General features: G+C 48.2%; 1 protein-coding gene across 1 annotated transcript in view; it reads left to right on the top strand.

Annotated features, from left to right (window-relative positions):
- SIAH3 (siah E3 ubiquitin protein ligase family member 3) overlaps nucleotides 1-20,312 on the top strand; it is a 78,280-nt gene that overhangs the window by 51,532 nt on the left and 6,436 nt on the right. The gene's annotated exons all lie outside the window — the stretch shown is intronic.

Here is a 20,312-nt window from a genome sequence, read left to right as displayed (position 1 = left end):
ACTTATTAGTGTTGGTTCGTGCCTATCTTCGGTGACCTGCAGCTCATACTCTGGTCGAGCTGCTTGCTTGGTGCTTACCGCCTTAATTAGGCAGACCGAATCCAAGCCTCCTAATTGTTGCATTGTGGGGAAGCTTTACTGATGTTAATTCGTGCCTGTCTTCGGTGACCTGCGGCTAGCCGCCCAGGTGCTCATCGCCTCACTAATCGGGCAGACCGAATCCAAGCTTTCTCATTGGCATGTTGAGGGGAGGCCTTTCTATTTCTCTATTTCTCTATCTCCGGGCATTCCTATTTCTCCCATTTTACTTCTATCTTCCAGCATTCCTATTTCTCTCACTTTACTTCTAAAACTTCTGTTTCTCTTATCCCCGCGGCTTCCCGGCTGCGCCCGCCCCGAGGCTGCTTCTCGGCAGCTTTCCGGCTGAGCCGCTTCAGCCCGCGCCTCTCTCATCTGCGCAGCTTCCCGGCTCCTCGCCCCGCCGGCGCCCGCCCCGCGGCGGCTTCACAGCTCTGCGCGGCTTCCTGGCGCCTCGCCCCGCCGGCGGGTTCCCGGCTCTGCGCGCACGCTCCGCGGTCTCCACGCACTTCGCGCCCGCACCACGGCCTCGCGCCAACGCCCCGTGCTCTCTCTGCACGCGGCGGCTTCCGCGAATGTTTCCGCCACCACCGGCATTCAGTCCAAGTTCCCCGGACTAACCTGGCGAATTCTGGCGGCCCACGTCTCTGCCTCTGGTTCCAGATCTTCGCCTCTTGCTCCCCAGGGTGACTTGAAGAATTCCAAGATGGCTTGGCCTGCACTCGCGGCTTCATCCTCCCTAACATTTTTCTCTACCCGGTGTGTTTCCCTAAGTTTTCTTCCAACAATATTCCTCCCTCATTTCTCCTGGCCTCTCCCCACAGTCCGTATCCAAGTCTAAGTTTTTTATAGGTTTCACTTTCACTTTCAAACTGCAGTCCGTATCTGAGTCTAAGTTTCTTCTTGCTTTCACTTTAAATCCTAACTTCTTTCCCACAGTCCGTATCCGAGTCCAAGCCTCCTCCAGGTTTCACTTTCGCTTTCAATCTCCTAGCTTCCCCGCCATAGTCCGCATCCGAGTCTATGAAAGCTTTCACTTTCGCTTTAAATCCTAACTTCTTTCCCACAGTCCATATCCGAGTCTATGCCTAGGCTTTCAATAGCTTCTTCCGGCACCTTTTCCGTCCAGCTTTTCCCTAGGCTGTTTGCTAGTCTCTCTCTCCGGTATATTCCCATTTCTTTCCTCCTAAGTTTCCTATCCGTTCTAAGTTTCCTATCCGAGTCAGGTTTCCTATCCGAGTCACGGCACCATTATGTCGCTCCCCGTCTTCGTGGAGGAACGACACTAAGCCCTGCCTAGGCTTCATATCCGAGTCACGGCACCATTATGTCGCTCCCCCTCTTCGTGGAGGAGCAACACAGGACCCTGCGCTGTTCTTTCGTCTGCTCGGCCCTCCCCGGGTTTGCTGCTGGTTCTTCCCGGGTTGGCTACTATCCCTTCCACCTCCGTGGAAGGGCAGTTCCCCCTGGCCGCATTCCCCACTTCCGCAGGGGAGCGGCACACCGCCGGCCGGCTCTTCTCGGGGGCTGCACAGGTGTTCCCTCAGCTAGATGTTCCCCATAGATGTTCCTCATAGATGTTCCTGGTGCGTGCCGTCTCTCTCCTCCTTTATAGTCCTCCTCCGCCAATCCCAACTCGGCTGCCCACACGCCGAGTACGCTGCTCTCCAATCAGGAGCAAGTCCTACAGTTTATTGGTTGAACTGGAGGCAGCTGGGTAGAAGCTGTTTTCTCCTCTCCCAGCGCCATATTGTAGGAGAGCAGATGCATAGAATAAGTCTTAATTCCAGTAACTTAGTCTAGTCCGAGCTGCTCCCCACAGATCCCCCTTTCTTTTTATTTTTTTTTTTTTTTTTGGCGTTGATACACGCCTGTCTTCGGTGTCCCGCGGCACACACTCTGCTCTACTTGCTAGAGTTGCCACAGGCTCTTACAAGTCCTATCAATCAGGCAAACCGAATCCGGGTCCTCTCTTCGCCATGTTGTGAGGAGGTTTTTAGGCGCTGATGCGTGCCTGTGTTCGGTGCCCTGCAGCGCATGCTCTGCTCTGCCCGCAGGGGCTTACAAGCTCTATCAGGCAAACCGAATCCAAGCCTTCTCATTGCCGTATTGTGGGGGAGACTTATTAGTGTTGGTTTGTGCCTATCTTCGGTGACCTGCAGCTCATGCTTTGGTCGAGCTGCTTGCTGGCGCTTACCGCCTTAATTAGGCAGACCGAATCCAAGCTTTCTCATTGTTGTATTGTGGGGAAGCCTTACTGATGTTAATTCGTGCCTGTCTTCGGTGACCTGCGGCGCATAAGCTGCTAGCCGCCGCAGGTGCTCATCGTGCTCATCGCCTCACTTAATCGGGCAGACCGAATCCAAGCTCTCACATTGCAGTGTTGTAGGGAGGCCTTTGTATTTCTCTATTTCTCTACCTCCGGGCATTCCTATTTCTCCCATTTTACTTCTATCTTCCAGCATTCCTATTTCTCTCACTTTACTTCTAAAACTTCTGTTTCTCTTATCCCCGCAGCTTCCCAGCGCCTCGCCCTGCCGGCAGGCTTCACGGCTCTGCGCGGCTTCCCGGCGCCTCGCCCCGCCGGCGCCTGCCCCGCGGCGGCTTCACAGCTCTGCGCGGCTTCCCGGCGCCTCGCCCCGCCGGTGCCCGCCCCGCGGCGGCTTCCCGGCTTTGCGCCGCTTCAGCCCGCGCTTCTCTCATCTATTCACGCCCCGTGCTCTCTGCACGCAGCGGCTTCCGCGAATGTTTCCGCCACCACCGGCATTCAGTCCAAGTTCCCCGGACTAACCTGGCGAATCCTGGCGGCCCACGTCTCTGCCTCTGGTTCCAGATCTTCGCCTCTTGCTCCCCAGGGTGACTTGAAGAATTCCAAGATGGCTTGGCCTGCACTCGCGGCTTCATCCTCCCTAACATTTTTCTCTACCCGGTGTGTTTCCCTAAGTTTTCTTCCAACAATATTCCTCCCTCATTTCTCCTGGCCTCTCCCCACAGTCCGTATCCAAGTCTAAGTTTATTATAGGTTTCACTTTCACTTTCAACCTGCAGTCCGTATCTGAGTCTAAGTTTCTTCTTGCTTTCACTTTAAATCCTAACTTCTTTCCCACAGTCCATATCCGAGTCCAAGCCTCCTCCAGGTTTCACTTTCGCTTTCAATCTCCTAGCTTCCCCGCCATAGTCCGCATCTGAGTCTATGCCTAGGCTTTCAATAGCTTCTTCCGGCACCTTTCTCATCCGGCTTTCCCCTAGGCTCTTCGCTAGTCTCTCTCTCCGGTATTTTCCTGCTTCTTCCCGTTTCTTCCCTCCTAAGTTTCCTATCCGTCCTAAGTTTCCTATCCGAGTCATTTCTTCCCTCCTAAGTTTCCTATCCGAGTCACGGCACCATTACTTCTAAACCTGATGTCTAGCCTTGACTGAATCAAATTAGCACAGATTACCTTGGCACCGTCCTGTGTGAGCTCACTACTCACCAAGGATGCCTCCCTCAAGTCAAGCCTAGTTTCTTTCACCTGAAGAGCACTTAAGCCAACAGTGGTTGGTCAGCAGGCAGCCACTGGGGAGCATCACTGAGGTTAGCAAGTGCTCAGGTAGCTGCAGGACAGCTCCTAAGAGCGTGTCAACCAGGGGCCTATATGCCATGCGGGAAACATCCGCTTTGGGCTAGGGTCCCTTTGCGGTCGCCAGTGTGCTGTGGAACTCAAAATAAAAGCTGAGTTTGCTCACCTGACGCACAGCAAGCCTTCTCTGCCGTTGGGATGGTGGAAGGAAGTAGGTGTTTGTTATTCAAAGAGCAGAGTGAGGAGTAGGGGTGACTAGCTCCCAGACTCCTCAAGGGATTAAAGGGATGACCCTGACGTATTAAAGTTGGGGTCAAGTGCGAATGAGCAGCTTGTGTGGGGATCTTTGGTTATTCTGCAGCTGCTCATGGTCTTTCTTCGGTCAGACAGGAGGATGGCATGTTCATTTGAGAATGCTGTGATGGCGAAGTAAACTCCCATCTGTCTGTGGTCCAGGGGTAAATGGTTATTACTTTGTTTGACCAGGGCCTGGGGTTCCTGTGAAGTATCTCAAAAGGCAGCTTAGCAATAGTATGTCAGCTCTGCAGGTGACCATTGAATTCTGAATCCTGTGGTCTGAATCATGGTCAACCTAACCCATGCATCACTCCTTTAATCTAAGTGAGTGAATCTTCAGTAAGTGGCTAATTTTCAATCATAAAATTGGAGCCAAGGGAACTGCAACCTAAGAGAGAGAAACAGGGGTCTGATAAGGTCTACATCAAAAGCATTAGGTATAGGGGCTCAGTTTCAAAGGCATTCATCCAAAGTTAGAGTAACCCTACAGTTTTGTTGTGGCAGTAGTTCCAGTCCTCTGCTCCTTAGTAGAGGCTCAGAGCATAGCCCTTCTTGCCACCAGGACAAAAGGGCAGGGCTTGTGCCACTGCAGGTATGGCTTTGAGCCTTTTCAGGGCTTTTTGGCCTGGGAGGATCAACCATGGCTCTGCCTTTCTAAGTAAGTCCGTGGGAGGATTACTCTTCTTGGGCCTGTCCTTGCACTTCCACTGTCCTTATCTTCCAGTGCCTCTAGCTATCAGCATCACAGGCAACCAGATGCAACCAGACCAGTATAAGGGCCACATGAACAAACAGAAAAAGGAAAGAAAAGAAGTCCTAGGGTTTTTTCCTAAGCCCATGAAATATGCTCATTCAACAGTGACCCAGAGACAAGGGCCACACACCGTCATCCCCTCTTTCCTCTCTTTCTCATTGTTTGATGTATCACAAACAATTAAGTACCCAAATCTTAAGTGTATATCTAATGGGTTTTACATTTATGTCTTTACAGAGTCACCATCCAGATCTAGTTAAAATAGTTCAGATGCCCCCCACACACAAATAACCACTCTTCAAGACTCTATCACTGTAGATCAGTTTTGCATGCTACTGGACTTCATACAAACAGAAATTTTAAAAATGTTCTCTTCAGTATCTACCTTTTGAAATGCAATGTGGTTTTGAGATTTATCCAGGTTTTTGTGTTAGCAATGCATTCCTTTGTTATAGTTGTAGTATTTCAATGTGTGAACATATCATAATTTACTCCTTTGAAGCACATTTAGGTGGTTTTCAGATTTTGGCTATTATGAATGAATGCTGCTATACACCTTCATGTGAATGATTTTTGTTCACATAACATCCATATTTACCAGGTGTTGATTAGAACTGTGAAAGGTCTCAGGTTTTACCCTACTTTCTTTTGGGGGGGCTCAATCAGCAGTACTTGGGCCCTCCAACCCTACTTTTAATCTCACAAGTTTCATGGATGCTAGTAGAAGATACGGGACTCTTGAGCCAGGGAAGGAGGTTGCGTTTTGTCTTCAGCAATGGGGTAGCCAGTGTATTCATATTATTGCCCTATTTCTCTTAAGATCCAGTTCCCACAGGTAATACAAATAGAGCCAAATGGTGCTACACTTAAAGTAAGCTGTTTTACAATAGTTTAGAAGACCTGAACCTTTAATAATGTGTAGCAAGCATGCTTTTTTTTTTTTTTTTTTTTTTTTTTTTTTTTTTTTTTTTTTTTTTTTTGACAGGCAGAGTTATACAGTGAGAGAGAGACAGAGAGAAAGGTCTTCCTTTTCCATTGGGTCACCCCCCAAATGGCTGCTACGGCCGGAGCTACGCTGATCTGAAGCCAAGAGCCAGCTGCTTCCTCCTGGTCTCCCATGCCGGTGCAGGGCCCAAGGACCTGGGCCATCCTCCATTGCACTCCTAGGCCATAGCAGAGAGCTGGACTGGAAGAGGAGCAACCAGGACAGAATCCAGCACCCCAACCAGGACTAGAACCCAGGGTGCCAGTGCCACAGGCGGAGGATTAGCCTAGTGAGCCACGGCGCCGGCCCGCAAGCATGCTTTCTTACCTCCTAGGACAGATACAATCTCTGTGGCCCAAGACCATAAGAAAACCTGCCCTTTGTTCCAGAAAGATACACTATCTTTATATTTCAAGGTTGCTCACTATATAAACATCTTTGAAATGGTAGTTCGGGTTAAAGATATATAAAAACACAAATAGGTGTTGTAGAAAAGTCTCCCAACAGCTGGAGAAGGACACCAGGAATGGAACTGCAGGATCAAAGGGTCTGGCTTTAGTAAATCCGGCCAAACACTTTTCCAGAGTGATTATATCTATTTTTACCAGCATCAGCAATGTATAAAAGTTTCAGTTGCGGGGCCGGCACCGTGGCTCACTTGATTAATCCTCCACCTGTGATGCCAGCATCCCATGTGGGCGCCAGGTTCTAGTCCCGGTTGCTCCTCTTCCAGTCCAGCTCTCTGCTGTGGTCTGGGAAGGCAGTGGAGGATGGCTCAGGTCCTTGGGAGGCCAGGAGGAAGCACCTGGCTCCTGGCTTCAGATCAGCATAGCTCCGGCTGTAGCAGCCATTTGGGGGGGGGGGGGTGGAGGTGAACCAACAGAAGGAAGACAAGAAGTCTCTCTCTCTCACTGTCTGTCCAAAAAAAAAAAAAAAAAGTTTCAGTTGCTCCACATTCTTTCTAACACTTATATTGTCTATTTTGTTTTAGCCATTCTGGTATGCCTTTTCTCTCTACTACCCCAAGGACTCTTCCACATAATAGGGCTACTTAGATATTATGTATAGTTTGGGTTCAAAGCAACATGAGTATCATTGTCATTACCAAGTTTTCATTTGTTAACTATATATGAGGGGTACTTCAAAAAAATTCATGGGCAAATAGAATTCAAAGATGTTTATTTTGGTGTAAAAATGAGAAATCCCTTTATACTTTTTTCATAATATACATTTTCCATGATTTCATGGATTTCAAAAAATTTTTCAAAAAGAATTAAAAAATGCTTATACCAAAATAACATCTCATTCCATTTTTCCATGAACATTTTGAAGTATACTCATAATAACAGCCATGTATCAAATGAGATATGGGCCATGTATGAATGATATTCTGGGAAACATTTATAAACATTATAGACACATAGAAACATATTTATACAAGGCAGGAGGTGAGTCCCAAACAGGGATTGCTGAACATAAAGGAATGTAGCTTCCTGTGCAATGCCATTCATTACCTGTTACTGCTCTTGAGAGCCTTGAAGAAGAGATATGCAGTGAAAGAGGAGGGGTCATTGGTGGGGAGAGTAGGGAGGTCGGTGCCAGACCTGCTCCTAGGATTGCCCAAACTTCACCAGCCACGCTGCACTGACCAAATGCTGGCAAGTGTTGATGATGATGATAATGATGACGACAGTGACAACAACAATAATGGCAATAGCACCTATGTTCCTGGGGCTAAGCCAAGCCCTTTATATGTTACAGCCATCATCCATTGGCCAGTGATTAGGTGGAAATATTCAATGGAATGCTTTTTGCTAATGAAAACACTGATCGTAGGTGAGAGCTATCAGGGAGCTCTAAGTGGGATTTTGAAAGGTGTTAGTGTTTTTATGAGATACGCTTCTAGAAATCAGGTAGGGTGAATTTCCTTAGCTTACATCCCAATCAGCTAACTGTTCAACAATAGCAGCAGTAATGATAAAATTTTTTCACTTATTGCCCTCTAAGTATCATGCAATGTTTGTATCTCATTCAGCCCTACGCACTGCTATAATTCCTATTTTATAGATGAAAAAACTGCTGAATAGAGGTTATAATTAGTGATTCCATGGCCTCATAGCTTTTAGTAGCAAAACTAGTATTGATACCCAAGTAGATTTGACTTCAAACGTCTGTGTTCTTTCGACTCCACAGCTCTGTCTTTCCATCTACCTTTGCTCAAACAGTACACATCCTATTTTAATGACAGACTTACAAGAAGAACTAACTTGCTAATACTGACCACTTGGGAATTAAGCCTGCCCTTGGAAGACAGCCAGTTGTACTTAGATTTGTGCACATGAGTGTAGAGCTGACAACCATCCCGAGAAGGACCTGTGGGCTCCACCCATGACTGTGCTGCACCAAGCATCTCCCGACAGTGAGACCACTCCCAGTCTCAGTTACCCAGGGAAGAGGCAAGTCCTCATGGGGGTAGTGAGGATTCTGAGAGAGGTCCCAGGCATGCAGGAGAGCAGATCTGCTTCTCCTACAGCCTTGCTGTCTGGGACCTAGAAGAGTTGGAGGAGTATGACTACATGGGCATGAATTCATCCGTGGTGAGAGATTTGGGGACAGATTGGAAGCCAGAAAGGGGCTCCCTGAAAAATCCTGGAAGACAAGCCTAATATGACAGCCAGGAATGTGACCTCCCCCAAGCTCTCGTCCAGTTTTACAGCCTGGCCAGAGCCAGTTAGGATTGTGTTAGCTTCATCTTACTCTGACTCTGCAAACCAGCATTTCAAAGGTACACCAGGGAGCATGAAAACATGGCCATGAATGCTAGTTTCCAGTGCCTTCCCTGTTCCATGTAGACACCCGAAGTCCACGTCCTCCATAGCCACCAGCTGTGCAAAATCCACCAGGTGAGGTAGGCCAGAGCTGAGGTTTGTTGTCCCTAATGGGGAGACTGGAGAGAGGGGAAGGAGAGGAGAATGGGAGCAGGAGGGTGGGGATACACCAACATTCTAGTGACATGTGCACTTTGCTGGCTCTTCTAGGATGGGGAAGTTTAAGATCTAAAGGGGTTTATTCATTCATTAAAATAACTATTGAGTTTTTTTGGCACCTGATAATGTTCTAGACATACAGCAGTGAACACAACCATATTCAAAATCCCAAGAAACTTACACTGCAGAAGGAAAGACAGAAAGCATACAGGTCAATACATGACCTACATTCTCTGTATATACCATAATAAACATTATAATTATATAATATTGATAATGGCTATGAAATGAAACACAGTTAGGTATGGGGATTAGGTAGCTTTTTTAATAGGTAAGTAAAGAACAGCCTCAGAGTGGAATTATAGAGCGAAGATGAGAATGAAGTCAGGAAGTGAGTCTTGTGGGTGTTTGCTAGTGTTCCAGGCAGAGAGAATACAGTGCAAAGGCCCTGTGGCAGGTTAGTAGTCAGTATGTTCAAAAACCAGCAAGCAGTCACTGTGCTTTACAGCACAACAAGCAAGGCAAGGGTGGGAACAAGTTAGGTGAGGGGCAACATATAATGCTTCTTGATGGTCGTGATGGGCAGTTTGGGTTTCATTCCAATTCTGGTAGGAAATCATTAGAATGTTAGTGAGAAAAGCTACAGTCTTGATGAGGGCAAGAATGGACACAGGAAGACTCAAGTCTTCTAGGATTGTCAAAACAAACTACCATAAGCTTGGAGGCTTAAAGCAGCAGATATATATTCTCACAGTTCTGAAGGATGGAAGTCTGAAACAGGGCCACACCACCCTGCAAGCCCTAAGGACAATGCTTCCTTGCTTCTTCCAGTTCCGGTGGCTCCAGGCATTCCTTGGCTTGTGGCCACATCACTCCAGTCTCTGACTGTCTTTCTAGGGCCTTTTTCTCTTGGCCTGCATCTTCTCTATTTTTGTCCCTTCTAAGAACACCTGTCATTGGATTCAGGGTCCTCTTGGGTAAATCCAGGAAGATCTCACCTCGAATCACTTTTACAAAGACCATTTTCTTCAAATAAGATTACATTCACATGACCCAGGGGTCAGCAGGTAGGCCTATCTCAACCCAGTACAAGAAGGTTGATGCCTACTGCAGTAACCTGGAGAGGCAATGAAGAAGCAGCCAGGCAGGAAAACATGGCTGGATGGTGTGAGTTCATGAAAAAGTGAAATTAAAAGACAAGTTTATTTTGGTGCAAAACATTTTTTAAATCCACGTATCATTTTCATACCATGTATTTTCCACAAACGTTTCGAAGACCCCTTGTACTGGGGTTGGGAGAAGGGTTCATTCATCCTCTCCACAGATATTTATTGGGTACCTTCCATATTCTACAAACTGGGCTGGGAGGGGAATACAGTGTTCACCCATCGGGAGCTCATGTCCAGTCCAGCAGAGTGAGTGGATAGTCAGCAAGTGTGTTGTGTGTTATAAGGGCATGTGCAGCACACAGACCTGGCCCAGTCAGAGAAAGGAACCCCTGGAGGATGGGTAGAACTCCACCAATGTTACTCTAGGAGTAACAGGTGAGGAGGATGGAGCGTTCCAGAAGAGAGCTGAATTTGTGCAGTTCCTGGTCATGAGATCATTGGAGAACTGAAAGAAACCAGGAATGGCATGTGGCCTTGGGACAGCGTGGTCGTCAGACTGGCTCAGACCATCCAGGACACCTCTCTGCCCACCTTAACCTGCCCACACATCTGCTTCTGAAGCTCACTTTGCATACGAAACAGTTTCTAGAAACCCACCTCCTGTCTAGGGATCTGCTGCTGACTCTAGCAACACTGTTGTCTACAACCTGGGGCTGTCAGGATCCACTGAGGTTGTGCTTCCTGCAAATTCATATGCCTCCCTCCAGTCCCCTCAACCCCCACCTTCCCGAAGTTATCCTACAGAGACAGATGCTCCTGGTTAATAGGGCTTCCAGCGATTAAATGTTAGCCTTTAAATCACACAGGCCCTGGGATTCACTTGCCATTTGCAATTAGAAAAGTCTCATAAAAAGTTGCTTTTAAGAAAGTCTTTGATCTACAAGGCTCATTACCATGCTCAAAACCTTGCAGATGAAAAGCTGAGCCAAAGAATAAATGGAACATTTGACTATGTAGTTTGACTGCCAGGCCGCCCCCTAACATGTGCAGGGCTCAAGGCAAAAGTACACGTGGAGGCCCACACACTGTGCTTCTAAATACTTAAAAGTAAAAATCAAGGTACTGGACTCTCAAAATATGTTCTATCCTCCTATCTTAATCATTACACTATTAGAATGAGCTGTGTGGCCACAGCTCCCAGCCAGCAACCGGTCTGGCAGTCTTCCTAACCCAACCACATCCTGCAGGGTGACAGGTCTCTTACCAAGGCAGACACCCCCGCCGCCCCCCCCCCACCCCAGCCCGACCACACAAGCAAGCTCTGCTCGCACCCCTAAATATCCACCCATTGGCCACACTCTGCATCCCATGGTCTACCTTCTGGAAGAGAAATCCCCAAAATAGCACAGGCTGCAGGAAGCAGACTCACAACTGCAGGGGAGGGAACACCAGTGTCACAGTGAGTGAGACCTCAGCGGAAAGAAGGGGCCGTCCGAGAAGGATGTACTTTTCTCTGAAGGGAGGCGAGAACTTCCACTTTGCTTGAAGCCCTGTCTAAATACTGATGGAGTTTGTGGATTCAAAAGGCTTCCATAGCCTAGGCAGCTCTCGTCAAGAGCCTCTGGTGATCACTGACGTCATACCTAAGGGTGTTAATTGTTAAATTAACAACAGGAGTCACTGTGCACCAACTTCCCATGCAGGACCTCTGTCCTCAAAGAGTTGTATTATGAGAGCCAACAGTAAAAGTTGTTCCTAAAGATTTATTTCATTTTAGTGTATTAGGTGGAAGATACATCTCATAAGTTTTAGTTATGCCTAAATGTCCAACCCCATTGCTTGTTTCCTTAGGTGCTTCCTTAATTAATGATAAAATTGTTCTCAAGGACTTATTTTCTTTTAATGGATTAAATGGAGGATATTCTTTTGTCTCATTTAAAAAAAAAAAAAAAACACCAACCCAGGAGGCAGAGAGAGCTCCTGGCCCCACCCTGGAAGCACAGTGTTATCAAAAGAGGGAAATACCTGAGGCTACGAGTAACCCTGTACAAAACAAAAGGAAAGAAAGTACCTGTCTGGGATGAGAAGTTTCTTTTACAAAGCTTTTATTTTACTTCCCACGCTGGCAGCTGGGGGTGTGTCTGTGCCCGCCTCTTGGTCAGTGTCAAATGCAGCTTCTGTGTGCTATCTGCAGGACACCTTCATGATGAGCTCACAACGGTGGGGATATGTATATGCATATATATATGTATGTATAAATATATATAATTGGGACACGGGTGTGGGACTTTTGTATATGTATATGTATATGTATATGTATATGTATATGTATATGTATATGTATATATACACACACACACACACTATATAATTCTACCACATGTATTTCTCCTGCCACTGAGAAGGAAGATGTCAGCACCCCCAACTGCAGACAAACAGCCTTTCTGTTCCTTTCCACGTAAGGTGCTGGGCTTGCCCACCACTGGACTGGACACCGGGCAAATACAACCCCTGCCCTCAATGACTTCCAGCACAAGTGAGGAGAGAAGGCCATCAATTGGTGATTTTCAATGCAAGCTGAATAAGTTTTCTGAGCAGATCTGAACTGCCACAGGTGGATGCCCGGGTCAGAGAGGGAGGCAGCATTGCCCTCCCCTGGCAGCTGATGGTCTGAGCGCAGCTGGGGCGATGCCTGGTATACCTGAATAGCGTCAAGGACAGAACCAGTGTGATCCTCATACAGGCAGCGGTTGCTAACACACCAGTTCATGGTGCAAATATGTGTCTAGTCTCTGCACATCTGTACCGTACGAGCAGTGAGGACACATGAATTATGAGTCTCTGACCTGAAGGCACTCAGGCAAGAAAACATTAGTGTACAAGTTACCTAATACTGCTCGGCCAAGGCATAGGATCTAGAAATGAAAGAAGGGCGGTGGATCTCCAACCCATGGACTCAAAGATCCACTCCTTCCAGCCCTCCCCACAATCAGGGACTGCATTTATAAGAGGCTTAGCTCAGGGAGTGTCTGAGACTGCAGCACTGGTGTCTGTGAAAACATCTGTATTGGGCCCCTTTCGTTATCCTTCGCCCATGGGTCTTAAAAAAAAAGACATTTATTTATTTGAAAGTCAGAGTTACAGAGAGAGAGACAGGGAGAGACAGAGAGAAGATCCATCCGCTGGTTCACTCCCCAAATGGCCCCAATGGCCAGAGCTTGGCTGATCTGAATCCAGGAGCCAGGAGCTTCTTCCAGGTCTTCCACTTGGGTAGCAGGGGCCCAAGTATTTGGGCCATTGTCTGCTGCTTTTCCCAGGCCATGATCAGGGAGCTGGATCGGAAATGGAGCGGCCAGGACACAAACCAGTGCCCATATCGGGTGCCAGCGTACCAGCTGGCTTTATCTTCTATACCATGATGCAGGCCCCACACCCGCAGGTCTTGATATTAAACAATTTTGTCCACCAGAGTTGTCATTTCCCTGTCTTCTAAGTAATCAGTGGCACGGATAGCTCAAGACTTAAGGTTCCTGTGTGCATCAACCATTGTTTCCACAATCAATTCACATAATTTCTGAACACCAATTAAGAAACTTTATATACAGTGCTATCCCAGAGGTAAGATGCCAATGGCCTACAGTTTGGCATTAGAATTCAAGATTGGATGGTCCCAGTGGCAGAGCCAGGAATGTTAGGGAACAAGCTCTCAGAACATAAATCAAGGAATCTCTCTGACTTATTTTAACCAATCTTAGCTAATTCCTAGCACCTTATGTTGATTAACACACTACTGATTTCACCACTGAAAACCTAGGTGGAAGTGCTAATTAGTAGCCTCAGGTGTGAATCAAAATATGGCTATTACTTGAAGCGATTGTGGCTGTTAGCTTCAGGGTGTGGCCTTTTTCAATAAAATGGCAGATGATCACCTGAAAGTCAGAGTTCCTGTTCCAGGAATTGGCAGCCCCCTAGGGTGTAGCTTTAAAACACAGACATTTATATCCCACTCTCCAAGCCAAAGTACTTTAGAGACAATTGCAGACATGATCACGCTGTCTACATGAGACACTCCTCCATCTAGCACCAGCTATAACTAAGAACTGAATCTGGTGTGGAGAAAGGAGCTGGCTGTATATTTCTAATTCCAATGTCTCTCCCAGGTGATAAAAGCCTCATCATTGTTTCCCGTCCCAGCTGAGCTTATGTCTTCACTGTTGGGTCCAGAGTTCTCCTGGGTTTGGTATTGCTCTAGATTTCCAGGAGGAAACACAAGAAGCCAGGACACCCCAGGAAAAAAAGGATGTGCAACAGCCCACCTTCAGCCCGGACCATCCTTCCCAGAAACAGGAGGTTTCTGGGAATGCAGGACCTCGCAGTAGTCAGCTTTCCATTACGTTAGCTAACACACCTGGGGAGAACTGGGTGGGAAGGAGAAGATTTACCTTGGCTTCCAGCTTGGAGTTACAGCTCAAGACTGGGTGGCCCCATGAGTCTGGTGGTGGCTGACAAAGGCAGAGCAGGTGCAGAGGTCCCATCACGTGTTAAGCCAGGAAGCAGAGAGAGAAGCTAGGCTCAACTTGTCTTAAATAACCGAACCTCTCCCAAGAACTATTTTTTTTTTTATTTTTATTTTTTGACAGGCAGAGTGGACAGTGAGAGAGAGAGAGACAGAGAGAAAGGTCTTCCTTTGCCATTGGTTCACCCTCCAATGGCCGCCGCGGCCAGCGCGATGTGGCCGGCGCACTGCGCTGATCAGATGGCAGGAGCCAGGAGCCAGGTGCTTTTCCTGGTCTCCCATGGGGTGCAGGGCCCAAGCACCTGGGCCATCCTCCACTGCACTCCCGGGCCACAGCAGAGGGCTGGCCTGGAAGAGGGGCAACCGGGACAGAATCCGGCGCCCCGACCGGGACTAGAACCCGGTGTGCCGGCGCCGCTAGGCGGAGGATTAGCCTAGTGAGCCGCGGCGCCGGCCTAGAACTATTTTTTTTTAAACTTTTATTTAGTAAATATAAATTTCCAAAGTACAGTTTATGGATTACAATGGCTTTTTCCCCCCTATAACTTCCCTCCTACCCGCACCCCTCCCATCTCCCACTCCTTCTCCCATTCCATTCACATCAAGATTCATTTTCAATTATCTTTATATACAGAAGATCGATTTAGTACATATTAAGTAAAGATTTCATCAGTTTGCATCCACACAGAACATAAAAAGTGTAAAATACTGTTTCAGTACTAGTTATAGCATTACTTCACATTGGACAACACATTAAGGACAGAGATCCTACACCAAGAACTAATTTTTAAGGATACTGACCCAAAGACCACCCACCAGGCCCACCTCTCAGGTGCCATAATTAGAGGAAGTCTCCAACACCCCCCCGCCCCCATTAACATAAGACTTCAGAGTTCATCCATTTTGGGTCTGGGGAACCAATTCCTGTTTAATCCAGAGCAGTCCCACTTATTCTCCCTCCACAGCAGCTGACTCCCTGCTTGGATCAGGCATTGACTTTATCCCCATCCTCCGAGAGCTGCCCTGAAAAATTACCTCCTGCTGTCAGCCGGCTCTTCCTCCCTTTGTGTGAAATGCCTTAATAACTTGGTTTCCTTCCTCTCCTTCACCCAGGACTAAAAACCTCAGATAATTAGCGGTCCCAAATAGAGACCCGAGGACGCTCGAAGCAAGAGCCTGTCATTCTAACTTGGGGACAAATCCTCTTCCAGCTGAAATGCATCAGCATGGCACTGCTCCTTGAAGCAGGTGGGAGGGAAAAGCAGTCCTTTAAGTGAGCTTGCCGACCACAGAGAGCCAGCGCAGGTGGAATGTCGTGTGAGGTTTCCAGGGGTAGGGTTCCTCTTCGGAGGTCAGGATTCAGATAGCCATTACTAACCATGAGAGTGTGGCTGATCAAATTAAGGAATGAGTTTTTAAATTCAATTACACCCGCAGTAGAAATGGCCTCACTAATGCTTGGGGAAAGAATTATACCCAGTCTATAAAGTCTAACATTTCTAAACCCAATTTTGCACATTATTCTAAAGGTTAATTCAAGATCTCTCTTCCAAACGGGAAGTTAAATACAGCCAATGGAAGGAAGGCATCGCTGACTGACTGGGGGGTTTATCAGTCTGTAAGAGTTCATTAGTTTTAATTAGTGTAATCACTAATGTTGCATTAACAGTTTAGTGAAGGAAAGTAATTACTCACACATCCACTGTATTAGATGGGATGATTAGAATTCATTTTCCAAAACGATTAGCATTTTACCAATTAAAAGAATCCCTTCTCCCTGCCAGCAGCCCTGTGACCTCCCTCACCCAAGGATCGTTTAAATGAAACGTATTTTGCATCCGAAGATAGAGCAGAAAGAAATGAAGAATTAAGGCTGCGTTTATTCTTAGCGCCTTCTGGGGCACAGCAATTGCACAGGTCTCGATGAGTTTATAATGTCCCACTTTATCTGCATAGTCATTCACTCCAGTCTCTGGATTACATCCCTGGCAGCTTTATAGTGCAGTAGCATTAAAAAACAAGGTTAGCTGAAGATGAAATCCAAAGGAAGCAAAGAGAGTCAGTCCGGGTGGAATGACCGTTGCCTGGGTCCAGGGGTTGAACAAGGGGGAGACTTGGGGTTGGCCAGTCCAGTGTGCCAGCACAGCTCCCGGTGCCTACAGCTGAGTCTGGGTCTGCCCTGGGTGCTATCCCAGAGCCTTACCTTAGGAGGCCCTGACAACGTGGTCCAACACCTCCTCTCCTTCTCCATCAACCAGCTCTTGTCATTCTTAGACATCCCATGTCCTTTCATACTCAGCTCCTTCAAATCGGCTGCTGTCCCAGTCAACAAGCACTTTGCCTGTTTTGTTAGAGAACCCACCCTCCACGCTTCACCCTTACTGGCGTGAATAGCTACCTCTGCACTTGCAAGGTCTCTAGAACACACTGCATTTTGGCATTGTTTTGTGCATTTTCTAGTTAGCATTCTGTTCTGCTCTGTATTTTAGCCTCTTGTCTGTTGGACAGTGTATATGTGTCTTGTGGGATGGCTTAATGAGTTATGAGCATGCGTCCCCCTGCCCCCAACCCCAACCTTAAGCCCCATCAGAGCTCGGTGTAGAAGGCCCAACCTGTTCAGATCAGCAGCCTCAAGTAAGAGGCAGCCAGGACATCTGCACACAGGAGGATCTTCCTTCTGCACCCGTCTGCCTCCCCCAGCACCATTTCCTAAGGACACCAACCCTGCCTGAGCGTCGTCTCCTGGGCTGCCCGGCCTCCGGTTGGTTTTAGCCAAGAAAAGGCACTGGCAGGAGATTGGAGGGAAAGGGCAGAGAGAGAAGAGGGAGAGAAAGAGAGAGGAAGGGGAGGTCAAGGTATTTCTTCCCTGCTTCCTCCTACTGGGACTTCTCACCCCTGATATTAGCTGCATAGATCAGGACAAAGATGGAAATTGGATCTGGGAATGGACAAGTCGGGAAATCACTCACCCAGAAGCCATTTCTGGATGGGAATTTGGAAGTGTCCTCTTATCGTGGGTCAGCTCTGGCATAAGAAGCCCCAGGCCAAAGGCAAGGTCAGGTTCTCCAGGCACTTATGGTGTGCTCTGTGCTCAGCCCAAATTGCTGCTCACATGCGAAAATCGGAGACAGGCAGCCATGGACCGAGCAAAGCTGCCAAAAGTCTTCACCCCAAGCCACATCACAATGACAATGCCAACCTGATAGAACTCTGGATAGTGTTTTTAATGCCTTTTTACATCTGAGCCTCTAGCAACCCTTTAGATAAATGTTTTGCCAAGGAGAACACTGACTTAATCAAGGCTGCTGGACTAGCAAACAGGGAAACAGATCAGAATCTTTTGACACCCAGCCTGTGGTTTTCCAAGTCTGCAACCCCTGCCACCTTTAACTGATCTGGGCTCCGATCCCAGCCACAGCCTTATGAGCTGTGTGACCTTGGGAAAGCGACCCCATCTCTCTGTTCCTTTCATGCTGTTGTAAAGACTATGACAGAGACTGGGGATGGATAGTGGTTGGGGTTTTTTGTGACAGCCTAACACCAAGTCCTCCGAGCACAGCAGCAAAGGGAGACCACCTGCCAGGCCCACGGGCTCTGGACGGAGCAAGGGGGGACTCTGGAGCCTGACTCATGGAAGTTGTGAGCCCTTGACAGCTCCATCCCAGAGGATGGGAGGAATCACCCCCACTCAATGGTTAAGTGGTACTCTCCGGGGTGCGCTTTCGGCACAGCAGTTAAGATGCCCTGCGGGGGGGCAGCGTCCCATTTTGGGGTGCCTGGGTTTCAGTTTCATCTCTGCTTCTGCATCTCGCTTCCTGCTAATGGACACCCTCGGAGGCAGCGATGGTGGCTCAAGTGCTTGGGTTCCTGCCACCACCTAGGAGAACTGGATGGAGTTCCAGGCTCCTGTCTTTGGTCTGGCCAACCATGGCTGCTGCAGGCATTGGGGATATGCTAGCAGATGTGAGATCTCCCTCCCCCCCCCTAAAATACACACACATACACACACACACAAATATCTGTCTCAAATAAAATGAAAATAAATAAATAAAAATTTAAATGGTACCCGCAGTAGGTGCATGGGGATTAAGCCAGATGGAAATTATTTTGGGGCGCTGGATTCTGTCCTGGTTGCCCCTCTTACAGTCCAGCTCTCTGCTGTGGCCCAGGAGTGCAGTGCAGGATGGCCCAAGTGCTTGGGTCCTGCACCCACATGGGAGACCAGGAGAAGCACCTGGCTCCTGGCTTCGGATCAGCAGATGCGCCGGCCGCAGTGCGCCGGCCGCGGTGACCATTGGAGGGTGAACCAATGGCAAAAGGAAGACCTTTCTCTCTGTCTCTCTCTCTCTCATTGTCTAACTCTGCCTGTCAAAAAATATGGAAATTTATCTTTTCTGTGAAAAAAAAAAAAGATTATTCAAATGATAGCTCCCCTCCACAATGCCTAACATTCAGTACTACTGCATGGAAGTCAGTTCCGTTCCCCATATTTAACACTGAAGCGACTCAGAGGGCTCACTAGCAGCACGCTGGAACACAGCCTGTTCCTGTAGCACTGAAGATGCACAGTCTCCTTTGAGGCAGGGCCCTGGTGAGGGTGCAGAATGAGTGACAGCAGGCTGCCCAGTTGCTGCCATTGAGGGGCAGTGCTGGGACCCCTGTAGCTCACATTCCTGGGGCAGGAGGCAGACCCTGGCTGTTGGAGCTAACAGCGCCAGAGCCGAGCTGACCTGGCACCCACCTGCCTCCAGGTCTCTCCACTACCAGAGTGACCATCTCGATGTGCCATGTAGAGGGCTGTGTGGGAATGTGTGTGTGTGTGTGTGTGTGTACATCCTGCATGTCAGGAGTGTGTACTGTGTTTGGGCATGCATGCATGTGCATGTGTTTTGCGTGCATGGCTGTGTGTGCATATATGTGTATCTATCCTTCATGCTCTGAAGAAAAGAAAGGCAGCCAGGCCTTTGCTATTAGCCACAGTGAGTCAGGGGAGGCAGAAACTGGCAGCAGTGGTAGTGAGCATGGAGCATTCAAGGCCCCCTCCCATCCTTTCCACTTCGAGAATGAACTGCAGCCAAGTGAGAAGGCAAGGGCCCGGGGTACCTGAAGTCCGGAGGGGGTTTGGAGAGCTAGGGCGGAAGGGACACTGCCTACCTGAGGGCAGCCTGGGGATCAGGTGGGGGCCGCGTGCCTGCCGTGCACTACACAGCTACCAGCCCCGCTGCATGGCCCAGATCCTGCAGGCTAATTAAAGAAAGGCAGAGCTGGGCGGGGGCAGGGGGAGCCGCAAGCGCTCCTGTGTTCAGAGTCAAAAGGTACAAATAAGAATCCCAATCTTTCACTTACCAGCTTTGGAACCTCAGGCTTGTTACTACCCAAGCCTGCTTTCAACTGAAAAACATGATAGCCTCATATCTTAGGAGGACCCTAGTCAAAAACTTAATGAATTATCCACTACCACCCACACCAAGAGACTCAGTATCTACCGGGCTTGCGGCTGTATCCCTAACGCCTGCAGGGTCTGGCCATGACAGGTGTTCAACAGATTCAACAGGGGGCTGGTCAGAAGGTGCCATCAGAGCCCCTGGTGTTTTTAAGGGCATTTGTGGTCATGTTGCCTTGAAGAACAAAAAGTTAAGAGAGTCGCAGGGTAGAGGCTGGAGGATGGTGAGCCCCTGGAAAAGATGAGCCCGGAGCGGTGGGAGTGGGCCTTGGGTGGCGCAGGGTGGGGGTGGAGGCAGAGTCTCTGGTGGGGCTTCCTCCCCGGCCACTGCAGTACAACTACACCCAATGGGCTCTGCATCCCACCAGGTGTCTTAGGACCCAGAGCCCAAGATGGCACAACCCTAGGAGCTCTAGAAGGATACACAGAGAGGGTGGAAATCTCTTTCACAAAATAATAATAATGACAAAGTAGGAGGAAAAAAATCCATTGACCCATATTCCTTCATTAAAAAAAAAAACAGTATCAAAAAAGCAGAAACAAAAGAATGGATTTTCTTGTCCTTTATGATTGATGACCATCACCA

Source organism: Oryctolagus cuniculus, chromosome 9 (genome assembly GCF_051225735.1).
Source record: "Oryctolagus cuniculus isolate XC-2025 breed Fujian yellow rabbit chromosome 9, ASM5122573v1, whole genome shotgun sequence".
NCBI lineage: Eukaryota > Metazoa > Chordata > Mammalia > Lagomorpha > Leporidae > Oryctolagus > Oryctolagus cuniculus.
The sequence above is the reverse complement of the archived record's forward strand: the minus strand, read 5'-3'. Positions and strand labels throughout refer to the sequence as shown.